Source organism: Myodes glareolus, chromosome 1 (genome assembly GCF_982192425.1).
Source record: "Myodes glareolus chromosome 1, mMyoGla1.1, whole genome shotgun sequence".
In the NCBI taxonomy this organism is placed as follows: Eukaryota; Metazoa; Chordata; class Mammalia; order Rodentia; family Cricetidae; genus Myodes; species Myodes glareolus.
In genome coordinates, this window is record NC_142026.1 from 101,709,925 (window position 1) to 101,723,486 (window position 13,562).

Below are 13,562 nucleotides of genomic sequence, written 5' to 3' on the forward strand. Positions count from 1 at the left end.
ACCAGTTATTCTGACGATGTCTCACACCCTCCTAGAGCTCTTGGGAACAGCATCACACAGCGCTGCTCTCTGGTATTGAAGCGTTTGCCACCATTTATAGCAGTCTGCCACTCATTTAGGTTCCCCTTCTCTGGATGTGCACCTTCTTCTCAACTTTTCAGACATCCGTTGTTTCCAGATCTGTCCTCTACGTTGATGGATGTCTCTGGACCCTGATCTAATCACATACTCACAGGCATCGCTGTTGGTGGCTTGGCTGTCTATGTGGATGCACATTTGTTTGGTCGTTGACACAGTCAGCTGGTTACACCCACAACTTCTCCATAAATTATGCCGTCATTTTTCTATGAGCACTTCTACAAACGTCACACTGCCTTCCAAGTACAGCCTCTGTCGTCTTGTCTATATCGTTTGGTTGAAATTCAAATGGCTTATTTCATCTTCTTTCTCAGTGTTTGGTGTCACTTAGTTTTAATCTTGCCCTCAGTTCACCACAAAGCCCTCTCCTTCACCTTCTTGCAGACCTAACACCCAAGCCTCCCGTTTGTCTTGCACCACCTTTCTATCCTATCTCTTGATACAACTTCAAAACTGAGTCAAGTCTTCTCTATTTAAAGTCTTCATCTAACAAAATTTGATGCAACTGTGAGAAAGTACTGATACCTTTGAGACTTATAATACCCCTTTGGATGTGAGGTCAGCTCTGTCCAGTGGCAGCTGCTGCAGACCTTCACGCTGTCTACATGGTGGCAATGGCATCATTTAGACATGAGAGGACACCAGAAATCGCTAATCTTCTATAAGTAGCTAAGTGCAGTCTACAAATAATGGTTTTTTAAAAAGTCACTCTACATAGAAACGAACATTAGTAAATTAGTTTGACCATTTAAAAATGACTTATTAGGTAAAGGCATTTGCCACCACCAAACCTGATGACCTGTCCCAGGTCATGATAGAAGGAGAGAAACAAATTCCTCTGGCCTCCATAAATGTGCGGTGGCACTGTGTTATTTATGGCAAATAAGCAAATGATGCAGTACAGAATTTTTTTTTTTAAAAAAACTTTTCCCTCCAAACATCTATTTGTGTGGATACTTTCGGTATTGAGGGCACAGTTTTTAAAATCAAATTTGACCCCAAATGTAGTTTTTTAAAAAATAAAATAAAATAAATTGTGAGTATAAGGACTACAGTTGAACAATCATAAAACTTTGATCATTATCATATAATAATTCATTAAGTTCAGCTATTTTACCCTCACACCCCAAGGTAGATCCCTAGGAACTAGCTTTAGAATAACTGGGCTTACCATTCCTTATGGTGGGATTCCTTGCCCATCCTTGATACAGAGGGGAAAGGGTTTGACCTTGCCTCAAGTTGGTATGTCACACTTTGTTGACTCCCCAAGAAAGGCCTTATACCCCCTCTGAGGAGTGAGTGGGGGTGGGAGAGGAGGGGATATGATGGGTCAGGAGAAGGGGAAGGAGGGGGAACCGGGGTTGTTTGTAAAGTGAAAAGTAAGATTTTTTAAATAAAAAAATATTTAAAATTTTTGGGCTTAGAAAACACATGCATTACAATAGACTAGTATTAGGACTTGTAAATGTGCCAAAGAGTAGACATCTTTTAAAGCTGTCCTAAAGACAGATATAATGCTTGATTCATTTTATGGATACATTGTGACTACACAAAACGTTCTCAGAGGAAAAAAGGGCATTTATCCCAACATTTTGCGGACTCACATCACATTAGGATGCTAATTCAAACATGACACTCATTCTGAAGGAAGAATGACACATGCTTTAAAATCAGATTGGATCTTCCAAAATAAGCTTTATTTTTATTTTATGTTTACGTTTTGTCTGCAAGTATATTTATGTATCACATTCATGCAGTGTCTGCAGAGGCCAGAAGAGGGCGATCAAATCTTTGGAACTGGAGTTGTAATCTACACCAAGGTGCTGGGAATGCTACGCTGTTCCTCTGCAGGAGCAATAACTCCTCACCATGGAGCCATAACTCCAGCTCTCTCTTAAATTTTAAAACTAAATTTATACATGTGTATTGGTGAAGGCATGCATGTGTGGGCATGCGTGTAAGCCAGACCACAATTTACCAGAGTCAATTTTCTCCTTCTGCCATTCCGGTCGTGAAGTTCAAACTCAAGGCACCAGGTTCGGTAGTAAGCATCTTTTACCCTCTGGACAATCTCAAGTTTGGATTTTCCTGTTTTGTCTTGTGTAAATGATCTAACTTTGTTGAGTTCCAGTTTATTACCTGCAGGTTGAGAATTTTTATCACACTGTACAGTTAGAAATACTGAGCAACTTAGAGTGCAACCATCATACACTGTAGACACTTTAAATTGCAATTTTAGTGCGGCACAGTCTTTCCATAAAAAGGCCATTTGGGCCGTCGGTGGTTGCGCACACCTTTAATCCCAGCACTTGGGAGGCAGAGGCAGGCGGGTCTCTGATTTCGAGGCCAGCCAAAATACAAAACCAAACCAAACCAAACCAAACCAAACCAAACCAAAACAGAATGCCCATTTGAAAGCAGTCAGTGGGGAAGTGGTGTCAGAGACCAGGGATTCCTGGAAGCCAGAAACAGGATAACTGAGCAGTCCAGTGCTGTGAACTCTGGGAATTCTAGTGACTATCAGGACACCAGAGGCCACCTCCTCCAAAAGCAGAGACGGGTCTTCATAGTTTTGTTAGCAGCATCGTTTTCAATTTCCTGTATTAAAAAGAAAGGCATCATTAATGACAGCTTAGTGGTAAGAACTGTATTTTCCTTAGTGAAAGTCTAAAAGTGAAACTTGATATACATTGTTTTCTACTGTTCATTGCACACACACACACACACACACACACACACACACACACACACACACAAGTGTTCTTCATGGTGTGAGACTCCAATGTGCTAAAAGAGTCCTAAAATAAACTCGAACACGCATATTCCAGGTGCAGAGAGAACTGCCTTCTCCAAACACCTCTAGCTAAATCAAGTGCAACCTCCTGACACCGTGGAGCCCAAGCCCCAGAACTCACCGGGACCCGAGGGAAGGGTAACATCACCCAGACAGAAGGCAGGGGAAGTGCGAACTTCCCGCGGTTTTCTCTGGTAAATTCTTAACCGAACCCAGGAGAACTGACTCAGGTTCTCGGTGAACGTGCTGAGAAGAGAGCTTTCCCTTTAGGACGCCCGGAGGGAAGAGCCACTGTTGGATTTACCCCCTGGGGCTCGGCGGTGGCTGGCTCTGCTAGCAGGGCCGGTCTGAGATCAGCTCCCGGGGGCGGGACCGAGTCGCTCCCTCCGCCCCACAAATTGCTGCCGTTGCCTCAGCCCGGCTCACAGACGCCGCCGCATCCCACGGTAGAGGCGGCAGCGAGCTCCAGCCGCGTCGCAGCCCGGTGCTGCAGAGAGGCCGACAGGCGACACCGCAAGGGACCTGGCCGGGCTCCGCTCACACCTCTCGCGCGCAGCTGGTACGTACCTGGCGGACTGCGAGCGGGTGTCACTAGAGGGAGGAGGAAGGGAAAGGACTCGGGGAGTTGGGGAGACTGAGCGAGCCAACACGTAAGCACAACTTTGCTCTTTTCCACCAAGCGGGGATTTCAGAACAGATCCCATCCTTCCAAACCTGAAGCTGGGGGTGGGGGTGGGGGTGTCGGAGTGAAAGCAGGTGCACCTGGCAGGTCTGCTCATCGGCTTTTGCCCGCTGGGCACTGAAAAGGGACTGGGGGACCGCTGGTTCTAAGTTCCTGAGCCCTTCTCCTGTCGCGCCATCAACGACACGTCGTTTTCTTGCTGCTTCGTGTTCCTCCTGCCTAGCGGCGGGGAGCTGCCACCAGCGCAGTAGAGGTCTGAGTTCCAGCCCGCTCGTTCTCAGCGCCCAGCGCTGTGGCGTTAGTCGAGTCACCCCATCTTACCGGTTTTTCCCCATTCCATGATAAACTATGCCTGCGAGGGAACTGGTGACCCCACAGCAGTATCAGACTGTCCCCACCGCTAGGATCCTAGCTGGTGAAGGAGGAGGGACTCAAGTGGCAGGTGGTCGCAGAGCCTGAGAGGCAGAGGGCGCCCCAGCGCCGGTTGGTCCTGGCTGTTGTTACTGCAGCCTTTTGGGAGTTTCGTGAAGGTGCCTTCTGGAAAGGGTGACCCAGTCTTATGGATCCCACAACTCAGTTGCCTTCCTTAGGGAAGCGGAGATGATAATGTCGTTTCATCTTCTCGGAGATGCTACCGGGGTGCAGTCCTGATTCAGAAAAGCGCCCTGACCAGCAGTTGCTGGGCCAAAAGAGAAACAGTTAGGCAAACAGTGGGGTTAGCATCTGAACTCTGCCGGGCCAGCAGGTGGATAGATACTGGGCGCTCATAATCGCTTAGACATACGCGCAGTCGGGAAAGAACTAAAATGAAACACTCTTACGAGCGGTTTGGTCCTGAAGCAGTATTGGATCAGACTTACTCTTGACAGTTGTATTTCTGTATGTAATCACTAACGTTTAAAAACCTCCCTGTCCACTTCACGGGATGTCGTTTTTCTTTCTTGACACGATAAAAAAAAAAATTCTTCTTTGAATTTAAAATTAGGAAGCTCAGAGTTTGGCTTATTCAAATGAAAACTGGTGACCACAATTCTGATGCCAAAGGTCTCATCTTTAAAAATCTTTGTGTCCTGTGACTGCCAGACACTAATCAGTGCCCCTCAACTGACACTGTCTTCTGAGAGCTTATTTTCCAAAAAAAAAAAAAAAAAAGTATTTAGCAAGTTCAACTGATTCAATTTCAAACAAAATCTAATTTAGAAAAATAAAGAGGTTCTTGGAAGAGTTTTAGTAATCAACTAATTTTTTTTGTCTATAATATTTTTTCAACAAAGTAACACAGCCTGGGGTATTACTCAATCTAGAATATTTTAAGAAGTGTCAGATTTCATTCTTGTTAAAGAATGTTTCCTTCTTCTTTTGTCAACTTAAGCATATGTTGAAGTTAATGACAGATCAATTTATTTTTCTAATAGTATTGCAATTATTTAAATTCCTATGGAGTTTGCAGATTTAGACAATAAATTTATGAGATATAGATTATAAATTTGTACATCATAACATTTACCCTCTTCAAAGGCAAATTGTTTTTAGAAAGTCACCCCACTAATAACTTCTAAGAAGATGCGTAATAATTATTATGATGTAGTTTTAATCTTCAACACTTTGTAAGATCCATTATGCCTACTTGTAGTTCCCATCAGAACTCCAGGAGATTTTGCATCTCCTTTTCAGTTCCTATAGGCTTACTTTCCCTAAACATTTCAGACAAATAATACACTATATGTTCCTTGGTTTCTGGCTTCATTTGCAGTACGATTTGTGGCACCTCTGTAATTTGGTATGCATCAATATTTTACTCTTTTTTAACTGCTGAATAATTTCTCATTGTGTGGGCATGCCCTATTTTGTCCATTTTCAGTTAATGTGCATCTGGACATTTATTTTTAACTATATATCTATACATTTGAGAACTTCAGAAATGCATGCAATGTGGTCTGATTGAGTCCAGCCCCCAATTCCCTCATCTTCATTTCTTTCTTTTTACCTGGGATTCGCTGCCAATTTCGGGTGTCCACTTAGTGCTGCCTGCACGTGCATGACTGTGAGACCATGTAGTGGAGCATGGGTAGCCTTCAGGGGGCTCACATCTCTTAAAGAACTCACTCTCCCCCACCATCAGTTGCCATTAGCTTCACAGCCCAGGGTTGGACTTAATGACCATCTCCCCATTCATGCTGGGGCTTTGTCAGGTTTGATCTTATAGAGGTCTTGTGCATGCAGTCAGAGCTACCATGAGTTCCTGTGCAACTATCCTGATGACCCAGAAAACACTGCTTCAGTATAGTCATCACAGCCTCTGGCTCTTACAGTTCCTCCAATCCCTCTTTAGTGATGATCTAAGGCCTTGAGAGGAGAGGGTGTGATACAAATTGTCCCATTTAGTACTCGGAACTCAAAGTCTGTTATTCTCTGTGTGGGGATGAGTTGTGGGAGTTAATCACCTTCTACTGCACAGAAAAGCTTCTGTGATGAGGCCTGAGAGATGCACTTAACTATGCGTATAGGTATTAAGGTGTTACTTTAATACTAGGTCCTTTTAGTGAACAATAGTTGTAGGTTCTCTCCTTGGGCCTATGAGTTACCCAGCTTCAGGTTCTTGGCCTCAGTTATGGTGGCAGTCAGGCTTTTAGTGATATATATATATATATATATATATATATATATATATATATATATGTGTGTGTGTGTGTGTGTGTGTGTGTGTGTGTGTGTGTGTGTGTGTGTGTGTGTGTCTTAGTTAGGGTTTCTACTGCTGCAACAAAACACCATGATAAAAAAAAACAAGTTGGGGAGGAGAGGGTTTATTTGGCTTATACTTCCACATTGTTGTTCATTGAAGGAAGTCAAGACAGGAACTCAAACAAGGTAGGATCTAGAGCGCAGGGGTTGATGCAAAGGATTTGGATGGGTGCTGTTTACTGGATTACTTCTGCTGGCTTGCCAGTCTGCTTTCCCAGGACCACCAGCCCAGGGGTGGCACCACCCACCATAGGCTGGACCCTCCCCCCATTAATCACTAAATGAGAAAGTACCTCACAATCAGATCTTATAGAGGCATTCCCTCAGTTGAGACTCCTTCCCCTGGTGGCTCAACCTTGTGTCAAGTTGACACACAAAATAGTATAGTGTGTATGATAGATGATGCATGATAGACAAAAAAAATACACGCATACACACACGTGTGTGTGTGTGCACATATACATAGGTAAGCTTTCTTTCAAAGTTAAAGCTAATTACAACAAACTACTCCTAAAATGTTACATTTTCCACTAATATTTCTTGCTTAATGGTTTATTTTAGGCAAATGAAAGTGAACCAGGCTTAATCAAGACTAAATCTGAATTGAATTTAAAATGAGAAAGAAATCCATTTGAAATTTGTATTTTCAGATGTTGCTAACACTCAATTTTGAGTGACTTGGCTGTAAATTAGGTTGTTTTACATCCCTTTAGTATAAAAGTTTGACCTAAGGGGAAGAAAAAAAAAAAGAGTTCCTTTCTGGATGTCAAATGCAATTGATGAAGTCTATAAAGAAGGCACCTTAATTAAATTTGTCATGCAAAAACTAATTAATCATCTCCCAATGCAGGTGGGGAAATCTAAGATTCTAGATTCAAGAATTATATCTATAAAAGCCACTTATTATGAGCAAAATCAAGCCTGAAGCCTTCCTTTTAAAACCTTTCCTATTAGTATATACTTTAAAAAATCCTCTTATTTGTATATTATCATACACTTTGTGTATTGCTCTTCTTGCCATAGTGAGTTAATATTTCACAAGAAGAGTTCTAGGGCACACTCGTGTGCATACCTGTGAAACCAAACATGGTTGTTGTTTTTCTCCTTATTACAAGTAGAACTGATTTTGAGAAATGAAACTGAGTTTCTACTTTTTACTCAAATGAGAGAAGCATTTTTTTTTTTTTCAGCTCTCTCAATGGCAAATGGCCATCCTGTGCACTTACCCAGGAAGGGTGCCTGCTGTGGATTTTACACAGAATGATGATTTGTGTCCTGCTGTCACTCAGGGTCTTAATAGAGCACAGTGCCCAGGTGGTGTTTGCTTTGTTTTTGGTGGAGGGTTCAGAGATGCTGAGATAAGAACTAAGTGGTTTCAGGTTTGTGCCTGTTTTGAGTAGGACACAGCAGTCTCACCTAGAAGCCTGGATTAATTAGAAACAGGATTTCTCAAGCAGGAAGGAAGGCCAGGGGGTCCGAGATCCTTTATTACAAGCAGTATGGAGCCAGGATATCATTGACACCTGCGTGCTGGAGCAGCAGCTTGGAGTGTCTGAGCACAGGATGGACAGATTGGAAGTCCTCCTAGGATCCTCCCCCGACACACCCCACTTCCTTATAAGTCCTAATATTTGCTGTTGATGAAAAGATACATATTATCTCTTTCTGCCTCTCTGCATCTCTCCCCCCCCCACTCTGTGTGTGTGTGTGTGTGTGTGTGTGTGTGTGTGTGTGTGTGTGTGTGTGTGTTTTCAGCATGGGCTACTTAAGGTGTTCGTTTGGGAAAAGAAAGAAAAGGAAAAACTGAGATCCAGTATGACAGCCTCAGAAATAAAACCACAGAAGAGTCCCACATTCTTCCTGTATATTCTTGCCAGTATTCTAACCATCACAAAATTGCTTATTTCTAGATTAAAAGCACTGAAATAACATATCTCAAAGGAGAAAAGAAACTCTCTTTCTCTTTCTCTCTCACTCTCTATTTTCATGCACACATATGTGTAAATAGGAATGGTTTATAGCTCAAGCAATCATATTACTTTATTATTCTTGTCATTTTTTTTTAAATAAAAATAAGTGGAGCTTCTGGAGCCAGGTGTAACGTTAAACTCAAAAGAGACAAAATAAGACCCCTTTGCCTGCCTTTCCCAAAGAGCTCTTTTAAATCTAATAAAACAGTCATATTACAGACATGATGAATTTTTGTTGCACTCTGAAGGTTTGTAAAGCGTCTATCAACCCCAAAGGAGAAGTTACAAAAGGCAGCGCTTCCTCAGAAGCCGCTTTGCTTCTCAGTTCCTCTGTCCTTGAAGAAGAATGTCTGTCACCACTCTGTGTGCTGAGGGACAGAAGCAGAACTGTGCACAGGAGCGAAAAGTTAGGCTGAAAATAAAAACCAACACGCTTATGTCTCTCACACATTCGAGGAAGCAGGAAGTTACAGGTAGTTTTCCACCTTTACAATCTTAGGTGGGTAGATAGACTGTTGGGCAGTCCAAGCAAATATTTCTAACCATTAATTAAGTCATCCAAATGAGGAAGAACAGATAATATTCCTATTCCAGAAATATTAGGACCTGAAAAGAATTGAGCCCAGTGATAGCTGGGTTATGTAAGCACAGAATGCTGCTGAACGTGTCTTGGGCCTTGGTGTGAGGTTGCCTAGTGACACCCTTTATGAACACGGCAGTTTAGGGAGGGGAGCAGATTTGGAGAGGATGCTGGATTACACCTCGTTTTTTTTTTTTTTTTTTTTTTTTTTTTATCTTTCTCAGAACCTTATATGAAAACAAGAGCCTACCTTCTGCGTAAAAGAGAAGTCAGAGGTGAGCTCGGGAGATAAGCATTTAGTTGGTGTTGGTCTACAGGATGGAGTGTGGTGAGACTTCCTATAGTAAGAATGCAGAAACAGAAGAGTATGGGAGGGCCTCGGGGAGTTCAGGAGAAGCTGGAAAGAGATTTTCTATAGCCACAAGGGCAGGCAGAATTTCAGAATGTATATGTAGTCATGGATCATCAGTGTAAGGAGAATAGCAGGAGGGCGGCTGAAAGAGCTTTTGATTTAACGTGAAAGTTAAGATTAAAGGCCTTGTGATTGCGAGGAAGAGCATAAGAGGAGGTGAGGATTCGTGTCACAGGGTTGAATGCTCATCTGACGGTAATGACTGAAAGGTGGTGGAGAAAGCGGGTGTCAAATCCATTTCTATTTAATGTTTAAGGAACTCATATGTGGGCGGGACTGTGAGTCTAGAAAAGATAAGTCACGGGACTGTTTTCCAAAGGAGGGAATTCGGATTAAGGGCAAAAGTGGGAGTCACCAACATATGGTATGCCCTTTGACCTGTAATGGTCGACTCAGGGAGAGGAGTTTGCATACACTCTCCATGGAAAAGCTTTGTTGAGGAAAGGGAAACTCCTCTGCTGAGCAACATGCCAGGCCTCAGACTAGATGTGTTCAGCATCGTAAACCAATTATCTTAGAGTCCACTGTGAAGTCAGCAACAGGGAAATTAGACATGTCTTTGTCAGCTGAAGCGTGAGCCTTGGCTTTTATTCATTAGCATTGGGAAGGATGAGAGAAGGCTTGGGAGCAAGTGAAGAACGTTTCCCCTCAGAGTAGATCTGAGACAGGGAAGATGATGGCTAAAGAACGCTAAGTGTGTCATTAAGCACAACATAGCTTGTTTCCCTTTTATAATCCCTTGCTTTTCACAGTAGAAATTTATTTTTCAACCCACTTGTTTTCATTTTCCCTCCAAAGCTGTGCCTTGTCACTTTATCATAAATCCATGATATGTCTGTTTCACCTCCTTTCAGATAACCCTTGGCATCTGTCATGAATGGAGATGCTTAAATAATTAAGTATATTTTAAGGATTAGAACAATTTTCCCTAGCAGGAAATCCTTGTCAAGTTAACATAGAGGGACAAGAACTGTTTATGAGATTTACAAAACTTACTCAGCTTTTAGTCACAGCTTGATGCAGAAGGCGAATTATTTTGAAAGGAATCAGCTTCTCTCTAAATCCTGGTTTTACTTCATTATCAGGGTTTAGTCAGGAAAAAAAAAGCTACCAATAGTTCTGCAACTAATTTATAAAGCATAAATTCAAAGGAACAAATGTTTCTGTACCTCGGTCTTTAGTACCAGGGTCATGCTTGATCAGCTTCTACCGTAAACCTGTGTTTGAAGCATGGGAAAATGTAACAGGCTTTCTGGGCAGGTGTGAGTCATGGATATCTGAACAAACTGTGGTGACTAGGGCCTTGTGACTCTTGGATGTGTTAGGCCTGGGTCTCAAGTCATTCCTGGAAACAAGTGAATCTGACAGAGTGTGAGCAGAGAAGGGAAGGGAGACTCCTTAACAGAGATGTTGAACAGGACAAATACTGCCCTCTTCAAACCTGAGGACAAATGGCCTAAAATAAACCCTGAGGTACAAAGCAGGGTCTGGTCCCAAAGGCAGCTTTATGTGTAAAAACCATGAATGTTATTCGTATGTAGGTTTTAGTGACCTTTATTTGGACTGAATAGCAGTATGATTTTTAACGTCTTGACTTTTTGCTGTATTCTTTGTGTTTTAGGTTGCAAAATAAGTAAGCTTTTTAGAAATAAATATTGTTCAGTATAATTCTCTTTAATCACCATTAATGAATTTTACTATATATTCTGTATCCAAATAATAATTTGAAAAGAAAAATGAAAGAGAATATTTCTTCTTTCTATAGCTATATATCTGTGGCTAATACAAAAAAATGGACAAAGATTTTGGAGATAAGAACTCAAAAAGCATTAAGCTAGAAATGAAAAACCTTGTTATGTAGCTGACAATACTATAAATTACTCATGTGACCACAGACAAATCTCTTTTTGAGATTTCATTTTTTTCTCACCACAATTATATCAGTATAAAGAAATTGAGTTCAATTGTTCGTCATAAAATGAGTACATAAAACTGCTGATATTATTGTAAAAAGAGTCCATCATTCCATGTTTTAATATTGCATGTACACATTCATTTTATTCTCATGTCTGAGAGTTATCATAATTGTATAGCTAAGGCTGGAGAGATGGCTTCGTGGTTAAGAGTGCTTGCTGCTCTTACGGGAGACCTGAGATGGAATCCCAGTGCCCACGTGGCAGCTTACAACTATAATGCAAATTCCAGGGGATCCAATGTCATCTTCTGACTCCCGTGGGCACCAGGCATGCAAGGAGTGCACAGACATAAATGCAGGCAAAACATCCATTTTAAAATGTTTGTTTGAAATTTTGATGAACTTTAAACTTAGTACATCTGTTTTTGAAGTAAAAGGTGAACTAAACGTAAACAAACAAATGCCCATGTAAAAGCATCCTCTAGGATGCAAGCATTTCTGTGTAATATATATATATATATATATATATATATATATATATATATATATATAATATATATGTAGGAAATGAGATTCCATCTTCTCTATAGGATGCTTAGGATTCTGTCTGTTCATGACAGGTGGTGGCGGATGGTAACCCCACCTGTTTATCCAGGTAGACCGCAATTGCTTCTGAGAAAGAAACAGAAAGTGTTGGGGTGTTTCAGAGACTTCAAAGAAGGGAAAGATAATTTTCAAGTCTAGACAGAAGGACTGAGCAGAAGATGTAATTCAAGTGGTCCTTTAAGCACAGAGGAAATTCTAGGACTGGAGAAAAGACATCACTGTCTTAGAAGGTAGTTAAAAAAAAAAAAAGCAAAAGTGCAGAAAAGAGTAAGGGAGAGCTGTGAAGAATATTCAGGACCCAGTGAAGGTAAGAGTGAACACAGAGATTGAGGGTGTTGTAGAGGGCTTTAAATAACAGAAAGAAGACTCTGTGTTTCAATTCATGGCCAATGCTAATGAAAACTGCATTTTGAGAACGTGAATCCATTTGCACTGGTTGTTTCTATGAGAACAAATCCAAGAATAAAATATTACACACACACACACACACACACACACACACACACACACACATATATATATATAGTAGAAGGAACATTTTATAAATAATATTTATATTCATATAAGACATAAGGGAAATTGTCATTAGTAGAATCTGTAAAATAATAGAGGCTTTCGGTTTATTGCTGATCAGGTAAAGATTAGTAACATCAAGTGGTGTAACATGAGGGCCGGCTTGTTGGGGTTTCTGTCCTGCCCAGTACCCCAAAGCCGGGCAAGCGCAAAGAAAATCACACACAAGACTCCATAAGGTTATAAACTGATTGGCTCATTAGGTCAGGCTTCTTGTTAACTCTTATAACTTATATTAACCCATTATTCTCATCTATGTTAGCCATAATGGCTCCGTACCTTTCTCTGCTGGGCAAGTTACATGCTGCCTCTTCGGTGGTCTGTACAGGAATGGCTGAGAGAGAGCTTCTGCTTCCAGAATACTCCCAGTCTCTTTGCTCCACCCCTACTTCCTGTCTGGCTTTCCCGCCTATACTGCCTGCCTGGCCAATCAGCGTTTTATTAAAATATGATTGACAGAATACAGATAATTCTCCCGCACCAAAGTGGCTGTTCAACAAAGGTCATGCATAGAGAGTAAGCTTTAGTTAGATCCGGATCAAAGCTTAGCTCTTCTATTTACTTGTTCTATTATTTTCCAGAACTTTCTAGCCTTTGCTCTTTCAGTGTATTTGCATCATAGAAATAACCATGGTTGTTTGCCATCACTATTCCTAGCGCCTGATGCACCTGCGCTCTTTGTGACTGTCATTTTATTGTGAAGGTCTGCTTTATGTGCATAAGGGTTTAGACTGTGTCTCTGAGGTACATACAGATTTAGATCTAATAGTGGAGAAAGAAAAATGTTTGTCTCAAAATTTTAAAAAAAGATATTGTCAAGGTTAACCTCATTTTCAAATATAAGGGAATATAAAAGGTATAACGGTTTCTGTATTTAAGGATGGTGACTGCAGATTTGTACCAACGAGAAGGCAGAAGGGTGTGTGTGTGTGTGTGGGTGGGTGTGTGTGTGTAAGAGAGAGAGAGAGAGAGAGAGAGAGAGAGAGAGAGAGAGAGAGGGAAAGAATGAATAAATCCCCAACTTAAAATAATTGAGTTCCAAAGACAAAACCTTCTTATTTTTCTCCACTAAAAACCCAGAAATTTAGGAGCATAACTAAGTCTAGAGGCAATGTGTTTTTCCTTTTAAATTTCATATACATCTTAAAAT

General features: G+C 41.3%; 1 protein-coding gene and 1 long non-coding RNA gene across 4 annotated transcripts in view; one reads left to right on the forward strand and one right to left on the reverse strand.

The window, feature by feature from the left end:
* Positions 1-1,813: 1,813 nt before the first annotated feature.
* LOC146895861 (uncharacterized) lies at positions 1,814-3,298 on the reverse strand. The gene is made up of 2 exons (XR_015001966.2): positions 3,054-3,298; positions 1,814-2,736 (listed from the first exon to the last, which is right to left on the reverse strand). It is a non-coding gene; the product is annotated as an uncharacterized LOC146895861 (long non-coding RNA).
* A 65-nt stretch (positions 3,299-3,363) lies between these two features.
* Pkib (cAMP-dependent protein kinase inhibitor beta) overlaps positions 3,364-13,562 on the forward strand; it is a 94,777-nt gene continuing 84,578 nt past the window's right edge. The window contains exons 1-2 of one of the 3 annotated variants that reach the window (XM_087911113.1): positions 3,375-3,491; positions 9,131-9,181. The gene's annotated coding sequence lies outside the window, so the exon portion shown is untranslated. Of the gene's footprint in view, positions 3,492-9,130; positions 9,182-13,562 lie in introns of all 3 variants that reach the window. The other 2 variants (XM_087911115.1, XM_087911109.1) reach the window with 2 other exon arrangements.